This window comes from Diachasma alloeum, unplaced genomic scaffold (genome assembly GCF_001412515.2).
Source record: "Diachasma alloeum isolate Michigan unplaced genomic scaffold, Dall2.0 Dall_scaffold_00366, whole genome shotgun sequence".
Taxonomy (NCBI): domain Eukaryota; kingdom Metazoa; phylum Arthropoda; class Insecta; order Hymenoptera; family Braconidae; genus Diachasma; species Diachasma alloeum.
This window is the reverse complement of record NW_021680505.1, coordinates 1,057,362-1,075,577: the sequence shown is the minus strand read 5'-3', so window position 1 is coordinate 1,075,577 and position 18,216 is coordinate 1,057,362. Positions and strand designations below refer to the sequence as shown.

Genomic DNA, 18,216 nt, shown 5'->3' with positions numbered 1-18,216 from the left:
ATAGGAAACTTGCATGATTTTTTCAAATTAAAAATTAAGAATGTTTTTCATTTATAAACATTAGAAATATTGCTCGTTAATTAATCATTGACTGTCGAAAGGTGAAGATTTCAAGTGCTTTGAAATCGCCAACGACGTCACAAGGTGGGTCGAACGCTGGGCCAATCACAGAATGGCTATATCCAACCTAACCCAATCTTGACGCGCGCTTTATCCAATGGATGACGGCAATTCCCCTCTCTCCTCAGATTAGACCAACGGGTGCTACCCAGCATTACTAATGACACTTTGTGACGTCATGACCGAAATAAAAGGTTCCAAAAACGTCTGATTTTCAATCAATTATTAGAAAATTTCTAGGCAATATTTCATAATATTCTAGCTTTTTTGTGTTATTTCTTCATAATTATTTTCGTTTAGCTATCCATGAGTTGCTTGTGTCATTTTAAATTATCAGATCTTTTGGGCTGAAATTTTGATGCCATACCATGCTCGTAAATTTACAGAAAAAACTGCATTTAATTTAATTTAAAAATTAATTCAGTAGCGAAGGGTCCAACGGTCCAACTCGATTTAGCCCTCATTTAAATTTTCGCAAAATATTTCCGAATCTGAGAGAGATAACAAAATTTTCGTAATTACCTTTTTTGTAGAGCGAATTGAGGGCTACAAAAAAGGTCATGTGACAAATTTTGCTATCTCCCTCAGATTTCAAGATATTCATTGAAAGCTGAATAGTTAAAACCGACGTGAACGGTTTTATCCCTTCGATACACTGAGAGAAAACAGTAGTTTTCAAACAAGTCTTACTTGTGCCAAAAAAAATCGTTCGTTAAAATTATCAAAGAAGGATTTTTTGGGCCAAACGTGCAAACCGTGCGCCGAGATTTACCATTTTTATTGCAAAAATAGATTTAATCTTTTCAAAAAAAACTTATTCTCTATGCAAGCAAAAAATGTAATTTCCAGCCCCACTTTTTCGTTATTCGATGCTCCCATAATTATTTTGCTCCCGGCAATAGTAATTTGTCGATTCGGCTATTCAATAATTACAGACAAAAAATGGATTCTTAAATAAAATGATAATAATGACATGACAATCTTGTAACTTAGGGACAAAATATTTATTGATAAACGTTCCTCTATAAAAGATATTTTTATCCCGAAAAATTTACCCCCTCTTCAGCCAAATATTTCGTTGTTGTTGAAAACAGAGCAATTATTCATGTTTGAAACCTTCAAATTCGAATCTAATAATAGTTTTTTTTTTAATTTTGACTATCGATTTTGGTGGTCCAAACAAGACTTGTTTAAGAACTTGTTCGTTCTTCTCTGAGTAACATGGTTGGTCAATATATGAGATCTACCAAAGAGTTATAAATTCACAATTGGCGACCCAGCCTCGATACCCTCATTTAATGGGTTCGTGGACGCTACAGTAAACATTACCCAGAAACATCCGGAAACGATTACGAGTCAACGACAAATGATGATTAGATGAAATTCGCCCTAGACCTCGTTCTGGCCTTGCTGGGTTTGCTCTGGTTGTGGAGATGTTGATGAAGAGAGAGACTGTTGGTGCTCGGCTATTTTACGGTCTACGCAGCTTCGCACCTCGGCTATAACTCGGTCAGACTCACGTACCAGAGAAATAAATCCACGCTGGGCGGTACAGTGGGGGAGAGTTATGTGGAGCGTACTCAAGAGATATGAGAGTTTAGTGACTGTCGTTGTTACTGATGGGACACCCTTGGCTGTGGCCCATGTTGCTTTAGCTGCTGCCTGGAAAAGAAATATAATTCAAGGCATGAGATTGGTTTTTAGAGAACTACTCGAGGACAGCTTAGCGGCTAATGGACGGATGGATGGTATGTCTGACCAATTTCCCATTCCATATTCAGATTTTAAAAACTATTTTAATTTCGACGAAATCACTAGCACGACGAATGAAAGAAAGAAGGTGCCAAATATCATGTTAGAAAAAATTCAACAGAAAAACCTTGAGGAATTCGCGAGAAAATTCTACTGGAATCCTCTAGAAATTCTATGCGGATTCTATTAAGGATGTTCGACACCCTTTTAGCCAAAATTGACGTTGTTTTCATTTTTCTGGCAAATTATCGATGGGAGTGACGTGAAAAAATATAACGATTTTGTGGTTTGTCATTCTTTAATGGCTCACGAAGTTGCGTAGTGGTGCGATAATTTTCATGCGTTTTTTCTACAGTTTTGTGATTCTTTTTAAAAGTTTAGAGAAAACGCAGGAAAATGTTCGCACCACCTTAAAATTTCGTCAGTCATTAAATAATGACAAAACGCAAAAACGTTATATTTTTTCACGTCAATTCCATCATAAGTTTGCCAGAAAAATTTAAAAAACATGAATTTTGGCAGAAAGGGTGTAGAACATCCTTAACATTCTGGGGAATTCTCGTGAAAATTCTATTTGTTTTTTGCGCAGATTCGATTAGATATTTGATAAGAAAAAGTCAATCGATTGCGATTTTTTCGTTTGGATTTTTCTCGCGAGATTTTTTCTATTACAATTATTGAGCACGGATTTTCGAAGTTTTTTCCACTATATTTTGTTTTGCTTTGCATTACAAGATCCGAGTGAAAAAAACTTCATGCTCGCGTATTCTCATAGAAAAAATTTCAAGAGAATATTCATGTAGAAAAATCGAAATCTATTGACTTTTTCCTATCATATATCTCATAGAATCAGCACAAACAAAAAAATTCTGAAAAAAATCTAAAAAATTCTAAACAAATTCTAGCAGAATTTTCTAGAGAATTCTCTAAAGTTTTATATTAAATTTTTTTATACGTGATTTTGAACTGTATTTTAAAAAGGCTCCAAAACCCTGGTACAAAAAATGTAAACAATGTAGAGGAGCTATTATCAGCGTAAATCGCATCAGAGCAAACCATTATCATCTCGGAGTCTTTTTACACAGAATTGGTATCATTAACGACCCCAGCAGCTCTTGTGGTGCGGAGTATCAAGACTTTGATCACATATGCAATGAAATACATTGTTACAACGTCTAAGAAACTCGACTTATTCTCCTCCTTTTACAACTAAGAAATTTGCGAATGCAATTGACCATATTTACATAGAAGAAATACGCAAATGTCTAAAAGATTGCAAATATTAAAAATAGTCCAGGGCCTTCAATTTTTGAAGTACAGAGTTTCTTTTCAAAATTTATGAAAAAATGTGTGCAGTAACAATTACGAATTAATTTTTTGAAATTCAACTCCTGCATAACTAATTGCGTTTGTTCTTTAATTAAGAATTGCACCATTCACGTAAAATAGCCCGAGAAATGTTTCTGAAAGAATCGAGAATATATTTAAAATCTTTTAAGAATAATTTTTTTTGTACTAATTATTCGGTTTTAAACATATCTAATTGATCTTCAATGTATGAGAAATCTCATTTCAATGACCTGCGACTTTTAAAACTCACAGTAGTCTCCCTTTAAGAATTTTAAGCTTGACGTTAATATTTAAAAAAAATTTATTTCAAAACCTTTGAAATCTTAAAATAAGTCACTATTTTTTTTCTGTTTTGTTTGCTTTTTCATTGAGAAAAGAAAAAAGTAGAGTGAAAAAAATTGAAACACTCATGTCAAATAATTCATGTGTAATAACTCTTATAACAAACACTTTAACAGAATGAGTTGTATAGAAAAATCAAATAAAAAATTTACCGTTCAACATTTTTCATTGAAAAACAAAATGAAAGAAAAAAAAAATCTACGAAAAAAGCTTCCTTCATAAATTCAATATTCGTTTTCATCTGAAAAATCTGACGGAGGTTGAATCAAAATCATTTTTCCAATGCCCGTGTAATCATCAAATCATCGAATCATTACATTTTCCACTTGATTAAAATACTTACAACATTGGCGCAGAGGATAGCCTTAGCTGCACCCCCGATCCCCTCGACACCGTCGGAACAGTTCCTAGCTTCTTCTCTGAGATTCTTGAGGTTTTCGAGGGTTTCGTTAGAAACAACGATGATGCTCTCGACATATCCACTTCCTAATTCGATTTTATCGACAATGCATGAGCTCATGTTGGAGATGGCTGCCAGGACGATGGGTTCCAGTGTCTCGCCGAATTGAATGCACTCATCTACGTCGACTCCGGCAACAGTAGTGGTGATGTTGACGATCCTCTCGTCGATCTATTTCGATAATTAATTGTTTACCAAGATTAACGCGAAGTTCTTGACCGTTCACTTTCAATTGTTGGAAGTAGTTGAGAATTTGTTGAGTAAATTCTTGTGATCATTTTGACTGCTGTTGACCGAAATATGTCCCAAAACTACTTCCAATAATTGTGTATTAATTTTCCTGCAGCTAGAAAATTGGTTTATTTGAATCAAATCAACTTTATTTGAATAAAATAAATGGGTTTATTCAAATGGCTCGCAATAAAGTTTTTTTCAAACTTGAGGTTTATTCGTGTTTTTATTCACACCAAATAAATGGTTTTTTAAACTTCGACAAATGTTTTATTGATTCAAATAGAAATCTTATTAGTTGGAAATGACAAGTTTAAAATAGAGAATTTATTAATTACTAGGGGGCTAGGCCGCTACTCGCTCCGTTCGCCAGATGATCTCCATGATCCTTATATTGACCCTCGTGACCCTTAATTAATGTCACGTACCAAATTTCCATCACCAGAAGTAAATTTGAATTTTTATAATATAGAGAGATATTCGAGACCCTTATTTTGACCCTTGAGACCCTTAGTTTCTAACCCCCGTGATCGTTATTTGGACCCTTAATCTGACCTTTGTGATCTTTAATCTGAGCCTTGTGACCCTTATTCGGATCCTCAATCTGACCCTCATTATAACCCTCGTGATCGTTACTTTGACCCTGGTGGCCCTTAGTTTCTAATCCTTGGTTTTTGACCCCCATGGCCCTTATTTGGACCCTTAATCTGACCCTTGTGATCCTTATTTGGATCCTTAATATCCTCATTATAACCCTCGTGACCCTTAATCTGACCCTTGTGACCCTTAATTTCACCCATGACTTTTAATCTGACTCATTGAACCCTTTCAGACCCTTGTGACATTTATTTTGACCCTTGTGGCCCTTAATTTTGGAGTTTTTAACTGATCCGCGCCAAGGACATTGGTTCTGCTTCTACTGATTTTTTATCTCATAGAGAATTTTTTTCCAATCCTTATTCGATTTAGAATTTTTTTCTTCAATGATATCCGCTTGTACCCTATGGCCATTCATTTTACATTTGTGACTTGGCATTTTTTTTTTATTTCTTTGTATTTTTCAAAAATTTCTACTGTTCAGTAAGAATTAAACAAAACTTTTCCTTCGCACAGTTTTTTTTACAAAAATCTGTCACACGGAAATCAACATGGGAAAAATGTGTCCGAAAATCTAGAAAATCTCAGGATAAACAGGTCTATTGGTATTGCATGCTCCCCAAACTTGAAAACTTAAAAATCATTACGGAAGAATATTGTCCGGACTGTTGCGATGGGGTTTTTTCCCTCGGGGGGTTAGCCACCAACTCCACACGAGTAAAAAACACCATCGTAACAGTCCGAAAATGTACTATTTATTTGATTCAGATGCATCATTTCTCTGGGATTTCCCCTGATTGGATAATTCTCGAGTGAACAAAGATGAATTACCTTCGTCAATTGCTCACGAATTCGTTCGTAGGTCTGCTGAGCAATCGCCTCAGCCTTCACCTTCAGTTCCTCACCAACTTCCTTGGCCTTCTTCTGGGCATTTTGCACCAACTCCTCAACTTGTTTGATAGCAGCATCGATTCCAGCTTCGATCCTCTGTTGGATCGACGTCACTGATTCGCCAATGAAAGAAGCTTGCGCCCCCTGGAATCATAATTATTTTGTGATTTAATTGAGGAAGAACAGTTAATTTCACATTATTAGAGAATTTTTTTTCCGAATTTTTCTTTTTTTTCTGTTTTTTTTATTATTCAGCACAAAACCTCCCGGTTTGTACAGTTGACTCTTGAAAGAATTTAAAGTAAAATAAATAAAAAATAACTTTAAAATTCCCAAAAAATAATAATTCATCATTGATAATTTTTTATATGACATCTAACTGAGATGGGGGTAAGAAAATGATAAATCCAATTCATTCTTCAATGATTTTTTTAAACAATAGTCGCTTATTTGACTATCAAAATATCAGGATTTTTTTCATAACCATCAAAATTCCCTACAAAGAGCGTCTTTCGATGTTTTCTCTTAGACCACTCATCACCGAAGTAATAGCTTTTATAAAATATTTTCCGTAAGAATTTTTCGGCATCAATTATATGCGTTTTTTGAACTGCCTTTTTTTCTTCTCTCATTGAAAAATTCGAGCCGAAGGATTTCTATTGAAACATTCTCAATAGAATAATTAACATAAAAAGATCGAAAGCTAGTGATTTTGTTCTATAAAATATTTTCAGTTGTACATTTCTATTATACAAAAAATTGAAAAACTGCCGACTTTTTCAATAAAATTGGCAATTCCAACAGAATTGCGCACCGAATGCGCCAGATTTTTCAATTCAATTTTTTTATGTGCATTTATCTCGACAACAAGTGATTCTGGGACACAAAGTCACAAAACTTCTTTTATAATCACCAAAATTCCCTTCAAAAAACGTCGTCTAATAATGCCGAGGTCTTGAAGTCGCACCGAAGTCATGAAATCACATCGAAGTCATTTGAAATCAATTAAATTAACAGGCGTACCGTACTGTGGCTAACGTACTGCGTTGACGTATGTAGTAAATATTTTTACTTTTGTCAGTAAGCAGGATTCTTACACTGAATTCAAGAGAATATCGTACTCCTTAGTAAGTTCTATGACATTGGTACATTTTGGATGAGAGTTTGAATTGTTTGAAATCCGAGCCAATGACTGTTCACGGCTACATCGATATAAAACAATACAGAAAGACAATTTCCCCTCCACTGATATGTGAGTAAAATACTTTATGTATCACTCTTCAAATATCAAGGTTGGAAATTAATTTTTAATCGTTTTTTATGTGTAAAAATTCGAGATTCTCCAGTTCTTGTTCCATGCTTTGAAATAAGAACAAGTTGCACTGAATCCTATTGTAAAATAAGCAGCCTTCGAAAACTTAAACCGCCCCGTTCTGCCCCGTTCCCTCTCGTTCCTTGAGCTTTATTAATCGTGATTTGAATTGCCTCTACATTGCCTCTGAAATCATTCATTTCGAATCTACGAAATCATTCGAAGTCAATTGCAGTCATGAAGTCATGTCACGAGCCACTTGAAGTCATTGATTTCATTTTTTCCCGAAATCACCGAAGTCAAACTCGAATTCACTGAAATCAACCCCGAAATATCGTGAGGTCGACTTCATTTCGAAGTCATGGTATCACTCAATCAGGGAGTGAGTAGACCCTCGCTAGGGCCCCCAATAATTTTTCAAAGTGTGCAAGTTCATACTCATTTATGGTGCTAGCACATGAATTTTTCTAGAAAATTGTTCTCAATGCATAAAACATTTTCTGTCGGAATTTCTCGGCATCAATTCTACGAGTTCTTTGAACTGTCTTTTTTCTTCTTTCATTGAAAAATTCGAACCGAAGGTTTTTGAAAAAAAAAATCTCAACAGAATAACTTGCATAAAAAGATCAGAAGCTAGTGACTTTTTTCTATAAAATATTTTCAGTTGAACATTTCTATTTAAAAAAAATCGCTGAAAAGCTGTGGATTTTTTCAACAAAATTGGCAATCCTAATAGAATTTCCCTCACAAATTATTACTCCACAAATGAATTCTTCCACTCATTGTCGATTCAATAATTTGCAACGTAAATTTCGAATTCAGTACTTACCGAAACGAGGAGAACGGCACACACAATAACAGCGATTTTCATTGTTGCTGTGGACTGCTTTTCGACGTGTCAAGTCTAACATTGACGACATTCACACTCCTGCTTATATAGTACATTGATATCACCCCATTTCGGTTGAAGATTGGCATCAGTAATGCTCACTGAATATCCCACCACTTGTGTCAATTAAACTCGCTGAAAAATGCACGGTTAAATAGTAGAGAAAGATAATTAATTTTTGTTTGATTATTTGACACGTTTTCTGCATGACTTTCACTGGCAAAAATTAATACGAGATGGAATATTCCAGCGATTGTTTCACGTTCATCGAATAAAGAATTTAATTGTGATTCAATTAATATTGGAGATATTTTGCAGTAAAGTGATAAAGGGGAACAAAGGTGTGTGCACGTATGGAAAAATCTCAGGGGAAAACCTGGCACATTCGCAGGAACATTCAATCGCGTTTCTGTAAGACCTTTATTGAACACTCCTAGTTTTGCGCCGATTTTATTGACAAAATCCGCTGCTTTTCTGTGCGTGTTTTGCTTGCGAACACCGAGAGAAAAATTCAATAAAAATTACCAGAAAAAAACGTAAAAATTACGTTTCGAAACGTAATCTGCGAGCGAAGTAAAATTCAATAAAAAGTGTGAGTTGGAACTGAAATTGTGTGAATCCACGTACGAAAAAATTTAATAGAAAACCTATCGAATTCGTTAGAAAATTCTGATAAATTTATATCAAACTTTCTATTAGTTTTTGGCTGATTCTATTGACATGTTCAGTAGAAAACATTTAATAGAAAAAGTCAACAGAATTCGATTTTTCTATATACAAGATCTATGCGCGCGCTCTCGCGTGCGCTTGTCTATTCATTTGTTGAAATGAAGAAATTCATTGAATTTCATTTTCTCATGAATACCTTATAAATATTGATAATGAATCAAAGAGAGTTCGACTAATGATTGAAGTGAATAGCGAAGTAGAGTAAAAGAATCTATAAAGAATTTTTTTTTTTTAATAATCTTCAATTTTTTTGAATAATCGGTTTCCATAAAAGGACAGAATTTATTAATTTCACCGATGATATATATACATGTGAAATATATATATATTATATATATATATATATATATGTGACGTGAAAAAAAAATTTACCACTGCAGAATTTGGAATTATGTCACTGAAGAATTTGAAAATGCCGCGTGTTTTTTTCTGTGAATAACTTCGTGTCACATATTGACGAATCAGAATTAAGGATTAACGGTCAGGCAGTTTCGAGATATTTCGATATAAAACAACTTCACGTTTCTTTCATCTTTAGTAAATAGGAACTTATCCTTTTCATATATTTTCTATAGAATTTGCTCGACTCAAATTTTCTAAGTTTTTTTCATTCTATTTTTATTTTCTTCTCCTCAAGAAAATCAAACGAAAAAACTTAGAAAATTTGAGCCGAGGAAATTCTATAGAAAATATCTCAATAGAATAAGTTATATAGAAAAATTGAACATTTCTATTGACTTTTTCTACTGAATATTTTCTATTGAACATTTCAATAGAATCGGCCAAAAACTAATAGAACAGTTCAATAGAAATTCAATAGAATTTTCTAACGAATTCGATAGGTTTTTCTATTAAATTTTTTCGTCCGTGTCGCCGCGTAAATTCTACAATTTTTTCCGTAAAAATTAACCACCCGTCTGATGACTTACCGCTGTGGGAACAACAAGTCGTTCCGTAATTTTTCCCCAAAAACCACTGAGAAATTTTATGGAACGGAACGTAGAAATAACTCACCAACTTCATAAAAATTGTTGAACATTCAAAAATTTTTGATTTTGGAGGCATAATAAGTTGGCAAATTTCTGTAAGATTTTGCTTCTTCGGGAAAAATTACGTGACAATTTCGTACTTTATTCGGTGATGAACCTGACAATTCACTGAACGTTTTAGATTTCTTCTCTGTCATTCCTATAAGAATTTCCGGAAAACTATTTCCCATTGCGGATTACGTGAATTATTCCGTAATTTTTACTGAATATTTCTCTCCGTGAATGGAAGCCTTGTATCTGTGGGATTTTTACATTTTGTAATTTTGCGCCGAAAAGATGTAGAATGTTATGAAACGTGAAGAAAAATTTTTCTACAATATGTCTGAAGGTATGTGTGTGACAATTCCGGTTTTGGGTGATTTATTTTTCGAAAATGTGGCGTAAATACGGTGGAATTGGTTGATGAAATTCCCACCTGTGAAAATAGTTTATTTCGATACGAGTGCGTAAATAGCGTATTGTGTTATTAGTGCGTAACGATTCATTTTTTCGCACGCACGTGTAACACATCCTGGTTTTTACCTGCCGAGTTCACTGTTCGGAACGGCAGGGGGTTTTTCTGCGCATTTTTCTGCGCATTTTTCTTCAATAAAAACTATTTTATACCAAAAATTAATAGAATTTCATCTCTCTGCACAACTCTTCGATATAAATATTCTTTTTTCCACTCTCCTTTATTTCTCGTCTCATTAAAAAAAGATTAAGCAGAAAAATTAAAAAATTTAGACCGAGGAATTTTTGTAAAAGATAATCTTAGCAGAATAAGTTGTACACGAAGAGAAAAATTACGTGGAAGACTACAAAAGATTACAAAAATTACGTGGAAGTTCCGTAATCTGCGATAAAAATTGCGGGACGTTCAGTAAACAGTACGGAGCGTTCCATAATTTTTGTCGTGAATGTTCCATAGAAATTGACGAAACATGATTTTGACTCTCAGATTACGCAACTTCCACGTAATTTTTACTGAATTTTTCTCTCCGTGTATGGAATAATCGAATTCAATTGATTTTCCTTAAAATAATTTTCCAATGAATGACTACAAATGTTGAAAATAATTTAACGAAGAAAACATTTTCTAAATGGTTAGACATCTTTGGAAACCGTCTGAACATATAATTAATCTATCAACTAATTATTCACGTAAAAATATATAAAAAATGAAATTGTTTGGAAATGAATGTGAATAATGAAGGACTACAATGACATTCAAAAGTATAACATTTTTTCTCAGATCTGTATAATGTATTGGACTAGTCCAGGGCCATTTTACTCAGGTCAGTTTACTCAGGAGTTCGATCACTGAACATCTTTACCTCCGTCTCGATAAATATTAGTTCAATGTGAATCCGAAATTGTGCAGATTTATATGATTAATTGATAAGAACGGTGAATAGCCTTCATGGTTATGAGGTAATTCTGGCATTTCTCGTAATCGATAGTGAAGGGGACTTGTATTTGCCTTTGTGATGACGTTCGATTATGTAACTTGTGCTGTAATATTTTTGGTTCGCGGAGAATCAACTTAATTCAACATGAATTAATTCGACTAAATTTGAGATTCTTTCCTCAAGTAACACAAAAAGTCACTCAAAATATCACAATTTCTTTTTTTTATTGTTAATTTTTTTTGTTTATAATTGAATGTTCATTTTGTTTATAAAAATCGTAGAACGATTAAATTATTCTACAAATGATGAACTAAATTATTCAATACATTATTAAAATAATTATCCTTTCAAATTGTTCATAAAAATCGTAGAATCATTCAAATATTTGTAAAGATTGTAATGATTATATTAAATAATTACAATAACTCCCGTAGGGTCGGGAAGTTAATTACTCAATTCATGGAAATGAAAACCAAAATTTGATGAAAAACCAAATTGAATAATAATTGAAACCGTTTATATCACAATTTTCTTCATAAATAAACAATGAACTCATTTGCAAAACAAGCAGTTGACCGAGCCTATTCGGCAGAAAATATTTGACCATTACTACATGCGTTATTTGTTTTTTTTATTTTTCATTTCTACCAATGCCATTGGTAGTAAGCTTCCGAATGGATCCATAGCCATTATATTGAAAAATAAGATAAGTGCATCACGAAGAATCGATCAATTGAAAATTATACAAGATAATGTGTCATAGAAAAATTGCTTTTTTTTAATCATTAGATTGGAAACCAATAATGGATTTACAAAAGTAGATTTTCCATTTGAAAATTGCACACCAAGATTATTTAATGTTAGAATTTATCACGAGAATTATTTATTGAAAGAGGGACATTCTCTTGTTTTTATCTCCTAAAATCTTCAATTTCTTTTTGGAAGAATCATTTTCATTATTCTATTAAAATCCAAAATGCGAACCGTTGTTATCATAAGAGGAAGGTAGTGTCAAATTTTCAAGTTGATATCTCAATTTTTGCGAAGGCTAGAGAGCGGACAACGATTTTCTCGAAAAAACAGAAAAGTGGAAATATCGCGAAAACTTCACGTGGACGGGTATATAGGTTTCGATTGATGTAGATAGGGGGCATTGAGACGAGTATTTTGAAAAAAAAAGTGAAATCGGTTGCATAGTTTTGAAGATATTGCATATAATAGATTTTCAGAAAAAGGTGAATATCTCCAAAACTACTGATGCGATCGAGCCTATCCAAAATGCGAACCGTTGCTATCATAAGAGGAAGGTCGTGTTAAATTTTCAAGTTGATATCTCAATTTTTGCGAAGGCTAGAGTGCGAAAAAAGATTTTTTCGAAAAAACAGAAACGTGCAAATATCTCTAAAACTTTGCAGGGACGGGATACAGGTTTCGATCGATTTAGATAGGAGGTATTGAGACGAGTATTTTGAAAAAAAATTAAAATCGATTCACTATTTTTGGAGATATTCGCTTTTTCTCAAGAACTATTGAACCGATCGAGCTGACCTTGTGCACAGAGTTGGTCCTGATTAAGACCTATAATCTGACAAAATTTCACATTTTTAAAAATTGTTTCAGTCAATTTATTACTCAATTTTCTAAAAGTTGACCACCGGGCAAATGGCGGTGGAGGGACCAACATACAGACATGGTCGTCAAACTTCGTATTTTTACGTTTCATACCATTCTACAACATTTCCAATGAAAATTAGAAAATCCGAAAATCGAATGATTGCAAAGCTTCCATTCGGAAGCAAAAATTAAAATTCTCTAAATCCATATACATATATGATTGAATTCACAGTTAATGTATATCCGCGATGTGGTGCTGAAAAGGGAAACGAGGAATGAAAATTGGAGATCAGGAAGATATATCGAACCATCAGAGAAAAAATCCTAAACGGCTGTATCCTTGATACAGCCGTCAGATTTAACGTGGACCGAAATCCTCATTGGCAGTATCGTTTTTAACGTAATTCGTCACAAGAATTTAATGTTATATTCAATTCTATACGTCTCAATAATTTCATAAAGAATTTCAAAATTGAAAAATTCGTGATTCATAATTAGAACCTGCTTAATTGACGAATTCCATGGAAATACTCAAGAATTTAAAAAATTTCGAATTTTCTAATCACTTTATACTATGAGAAATTGCTCTGAAAAGACTTAGTTGATTTAGAATGCTTTCTATTCATTCGCTCCTTATCTGAGAAATGTCACTGTCTTTGGCTTTGGATCATTTTAACCCCACCATCGACTCATTGGCCAATCAGAAGGTCTCTCCCCACCATCGACTCATCGGCCAATCAGATTTCTAACTTCCCACCATTGACTCTTCAGCCAATGATGAGTTTTTGCACAGTAACCTTCTATAAATTTAGTGCACCCAATCCGCCTGGGGCATTTCGCCTCGAGCAGCTGAAGAAAAGAAAACGGAGTCGCAGAGTAGCAGAGTGCAGAACCAGAATTCTAAAACGAGAAAGGAGGGGAGGAAAGAGGAGGAACGGTGCACTCTACGAGAGGAATCTTTAGCTTTAAACCATCGATAGTCGTTTATTGAAAAATTTGCCTTGGAGATTTAGCTCTCGTCTTCCCGGAAAATCTCAGTTTTCGCTGTAACCAAGAAACTCAATTCCACTGACTAAGGAAAACTCAATTTACGCTTTTAAGCATCGCCGATAGATGGCGCGGCTGCATAACCATTTTTTTCTCCGAGTGACCCCCCAAAAGAAACCATAGACGTATCCACGTCAAAAGAATTACGTATGGCATATATATGGACCTGGACAACTGGAATACTATGGAGAAGTGGAATTGACAGAAGCAATTGAAATTGAATCGGAGGGGAACTGATGGGAGAAAAAGAAAATTTTATCCATAATATTTTAGAATAAGCATGAATGAAGTAAGCTCTAATCTAGTTGAACTTAAATAAAAGGAAATAGTACGATTGTGAGATTGGGATACTCGTTATTGAGATATTGAAGAAATGAAGTTCACATACAAAGTTGAATTTCTTCGAACTAAATAATCCGCTTGAGTCCATCTTCAATACGAACTGTTGCAATGTTAAACGGGAGCTTCGTGCCAAATTTCAAGTCGATATTTCGATTTTTACTCAAGTTAGAGCGCGAACAGGGATTTCAAGTCAAAAACAGAACAATCTAAATATCTCAAAAACTTTGTATGAACGGGTATAAATATTTTGATTGATTTAGATAGAGGATATCAAGCCGAACATTTTGAAAAAAAAATCATTGAGATCGGTTGACTCGTTATTGAGATATTCAAGACATTAGGTTTACATACAAAGTTGAATATCTCCGAAACTAATTGACCGATTGAGCCCATCTTCCATACAAGTCCTTGCTATGATAAGAGACAGCTTCATGCCAAATTTCAAGTCGATATCTCAATTTTTACTCAAGTTAGAGCGCGAACAAGGATTTCAAGTCAAAAACAGAAAAATCCAAATATCTCAAAAACTTTGTATGAACCGGTATATATATTTTGATTGATTTAGATAGAGAACATCGTGCCGAATATTTTGAAACAAAAAAAATTATTGAAATCGGTTCGATATTTTCCGAGGTATTTGCGAAAAAAGGTTAAAAAACGAATGGATACTGCGCAAAAACTAATGGACGGATCAAGCTGAAGCTTGGCACGGAGTCAGTCTCTAATTATACCAATTGACTGAAAAAATTTCAAACTTTTTGGAATGATTTTTCCCGTTTAATTATCAAATTTACGAAAAAATGACGACCGACTGGACAGTGTCACGCACAGACATGGTCCCCAAACTTCGTATTTTTACGTTTCAGACCATTCTGCATCATTTCCAAGCAAAATTAGAAAATGTGAAAATCGAACGATTGCAATGCTTCCATTCGGAAGCAAAAGCATAAAATTATTCAAAAAATGATTAACTAAATTATTGAATAAATTATTAAAATAATTATACTTTCAATTCATTTATAAAAATCATAAGATCATTCAAATGTTTTTGAAGATTGAAATGATTTAAATAAATAGATACTCAATTCATGAAAATAAAAACAAAGATTTGATGAAAAACAAATTAAATAACAATTGCAAACGTTTATATCACAATTTTCTTCTCAAATAATCAATAAACTTATTTGCAAAGACAAATAAAGCGATCAAAAAAATTATTCACTAAATTATGGAAGAAATGACAAGAATAAGTGAATTCCCATTTAAAAAATATCAGAGAATTATTCAAACGTTTTTAAACATTAAAATAACCATAAGAAGTAATTGCTCAATTAACGGAAATAGTTAACAAACGTTTGATTAAAAAAACGGAAATGAATAAAAATTGAACAGGTTTAATTGTCGCAGTAAAAATTGAATATTCTTTTTTTTTCGTTTACTATATAATGAGAAATATGATAATTAAAGCATCGTTTAAAAATCCGGTTTAATTGGGCATTTAAGGACGAGTATCGTATACACCGAATAATTGGAGCGCCAACCGGTTCCAATACGATTCATTGACCGTGCCGTTGTACAACAGAAATATTCCAACCCCCTCTGAATTTACTTTCCCATACGCGGAGAGAGGTAGACTCAACTTGGGGTGTCGTGGGAACCCTCCTCGCACTACTCGATATGAACCCCGTCATTTTTTTTCCTCTCCTCTCCATCTGACCCCTCGAGCACGATCGACTAACACCAGCGTGTTAATAAATTTCGAGCAAGACGTGGAGCTTCGAAAACAAATTCCGAGACAAATCGCGGGGTTTAGAATGTCATGGAGATAAAACTAAACGAATTGCTGAAGGGTGCGAGATGAAGTTTAATTTTTTTTTATCAACATAAGGTGTGGAATGATAATTGGTGAGGAACACAGCAAAAACGAATGTCTGAATTTCACACACCGTTTGTAGACATTTTTCAGACACTAAAAAACGCCTGTGTAAAATGAAAATGTGAATTTCCGACGAACAGGTGACCAAACATCTTAATTCATGTTTGAAATTCAGACAAATTTTAATTTTATTCAGAGGTTTTCAGGGAAATTCATGAAAAATTCAAAATTTTCAACAATCATCATAAAAATCAAATCAACCAATATAGCTATCGTAATCATCTTTTAACTTCGACTCAATGGCATTAAAACAAACATTTTAAGCTATGATTGAATTCATTTGAAGCATAATATTCAAAGATATACTCGGAATTCTAATTTTCAAAAAATACAAAAATTTTGAAAATTCTCCACTAAATCAAAATTACGATTATTGCTATAGTTTTCATCTTCGAACTCGGTGAAAGGAACATCCAAACAAATTTTTCAAGTCATCATTCAATCAATTCAGAACATTTTTTTTAGTTATCGTGGGACAACCGATTTTCGAAAAAAATCAAAAATTGAAAAAATAATCGATGAATTAAATTTTAATTAATGGCGATCGATAGAGCTCAACGATACCTACATTAAAAAAAAAAAAGATTCAATTCCATCCATTCATTAGCGAACAATTGAAGAAAAACGTTATCACACACATGCGTATGGACACGGTCTAAAAATTGAATTTTCGGACTTTTTGGATCATAATGAGTCGATATAACCCAAAACTTCCATTTGAACGATTACAATGCTTCCACTCGGAAGCAAAAATTCGAAAAAGTATCCCGCGGTCCTCATAGCGCGACCAACGGACTGTTAATAGTCAGCAAACCTTGTTAACGATAAATTAATCGTTCTATGAGGGAAGTTTTAAATAGAAAAACTGAAATAACTGCAACGCATGCAGCTATAAACAACTCCATGGATGCATTCCGAATAAATAAAGCACCGGAAGCAAAGGTTAAACGATGCCTCCTCCCCGAGAAAAACCCCAAGACAGGGTTCAAGGTCTCACGTACTTAATTACCCCGATACTAAAACCTGTGATACATATTCCTATCACCATGCCAAAGGCCAGAGCCACTCCATCGTGTCAAACGTAATTCGATTGTCCCTGTCAGTAATTCAATTGGCCGTTGGTGCAGCGCAAAGGGGAGAGTGCATGTCTCCATGTGTGTTTAGGACTATCGATTCACCTTCTGAAAGTGAGAAATTGCTCGCAAGGTGAATGTTATCGAGGCTTTCACCTAGAATTTAATCAATAAATATTCTTTTTTTCGATTTCACATTAAATTCAATTTGGGGAGAAAATGGAACTCTTGGTTTATGAAATTATTCGTTGAGTGCTTTTTGCTTGTGATCAAAAGTTGATGGATGCACAAACATTTTAAAGTAATTGTAATTGTATTGGGGAATTGATGAACTTTTTTTAGAAATGAACTTTTTTTAAAAATTAAAATTCATAAATGAAGGCTTGTTGAGTGCGATGGTAATGGTCCAATTTGGAGAGTCTCTATTGTCACATTTTTGCATTTATTTATTGATTTTATTTAATGCATTAATTTTATTTCTGTGTCAAGATCCAACAGCGCGAGTCCATTTACAGAGGCAAATCATTCCAGGCGCTGTTTATATTTTATAACAAGCAGGGGTTCGAGCCTATCGATAGAAGGCATGTAAATGCTACTTTTTGTGTTTTTAGGGTCATATCTGTATGTATGTATCCGACAACTTGGGTTTTCGGTGATTAATTTTTAGAAAATTCAACATGAATGTAGTGAAATTTGTAGATAAAAATCTGAAGTTTTATTGAAGGCTCATTGTAGCTATTAGTGAGCTCAACTTTGGCGCACTGTTTCAGCCCGATCAGTACAGTAGTTCCTGAGGAATAACAACTTGTTTCAATTTCGTTTTTCCTCAATATCTCAAAAACTACTCCACCGATTTCAATTTTTTTTTTAATATTTCAATTTTCTTTTTTTTAACCCTAGTTGGTCACCATATGAGAATTTGGGACTTGGTCACCTCCACAGGGAATCGCTGCCGTGTTATTTAGGCCCGAACGTTGCCGAATTCACTCTATACTGCCCGGGCGCGTTTAGCGAGACTTCGGCAACGTCGCACAACGGGCAATTTCATTTAACATGGGAAAAAATTGCCCGTCTGTTAGAAATTTTTTTTT

The 18,216-nt window shown here is 33.9% G+C and overlaps 1 protein-coding gene and 1 pseudogene across 1 annotated transcript in view; one reads left to right on the top strand and one right to left on the bottom strand.

The window, feature by feature from the left end:
* The window catches only part of LOC107041511 (protein numb), an 89,379-nt gene that overhangs the window by 18,248 nt on the left and 52,915 nt on the right, over positions 1-18,216 (top strand). The gene's annotated exons all lie outside the window — the stretch shown is intronic.
* LOC107041512 lies at positions 1,258-8,000 on the bottom strand (annotated as a pseudogene).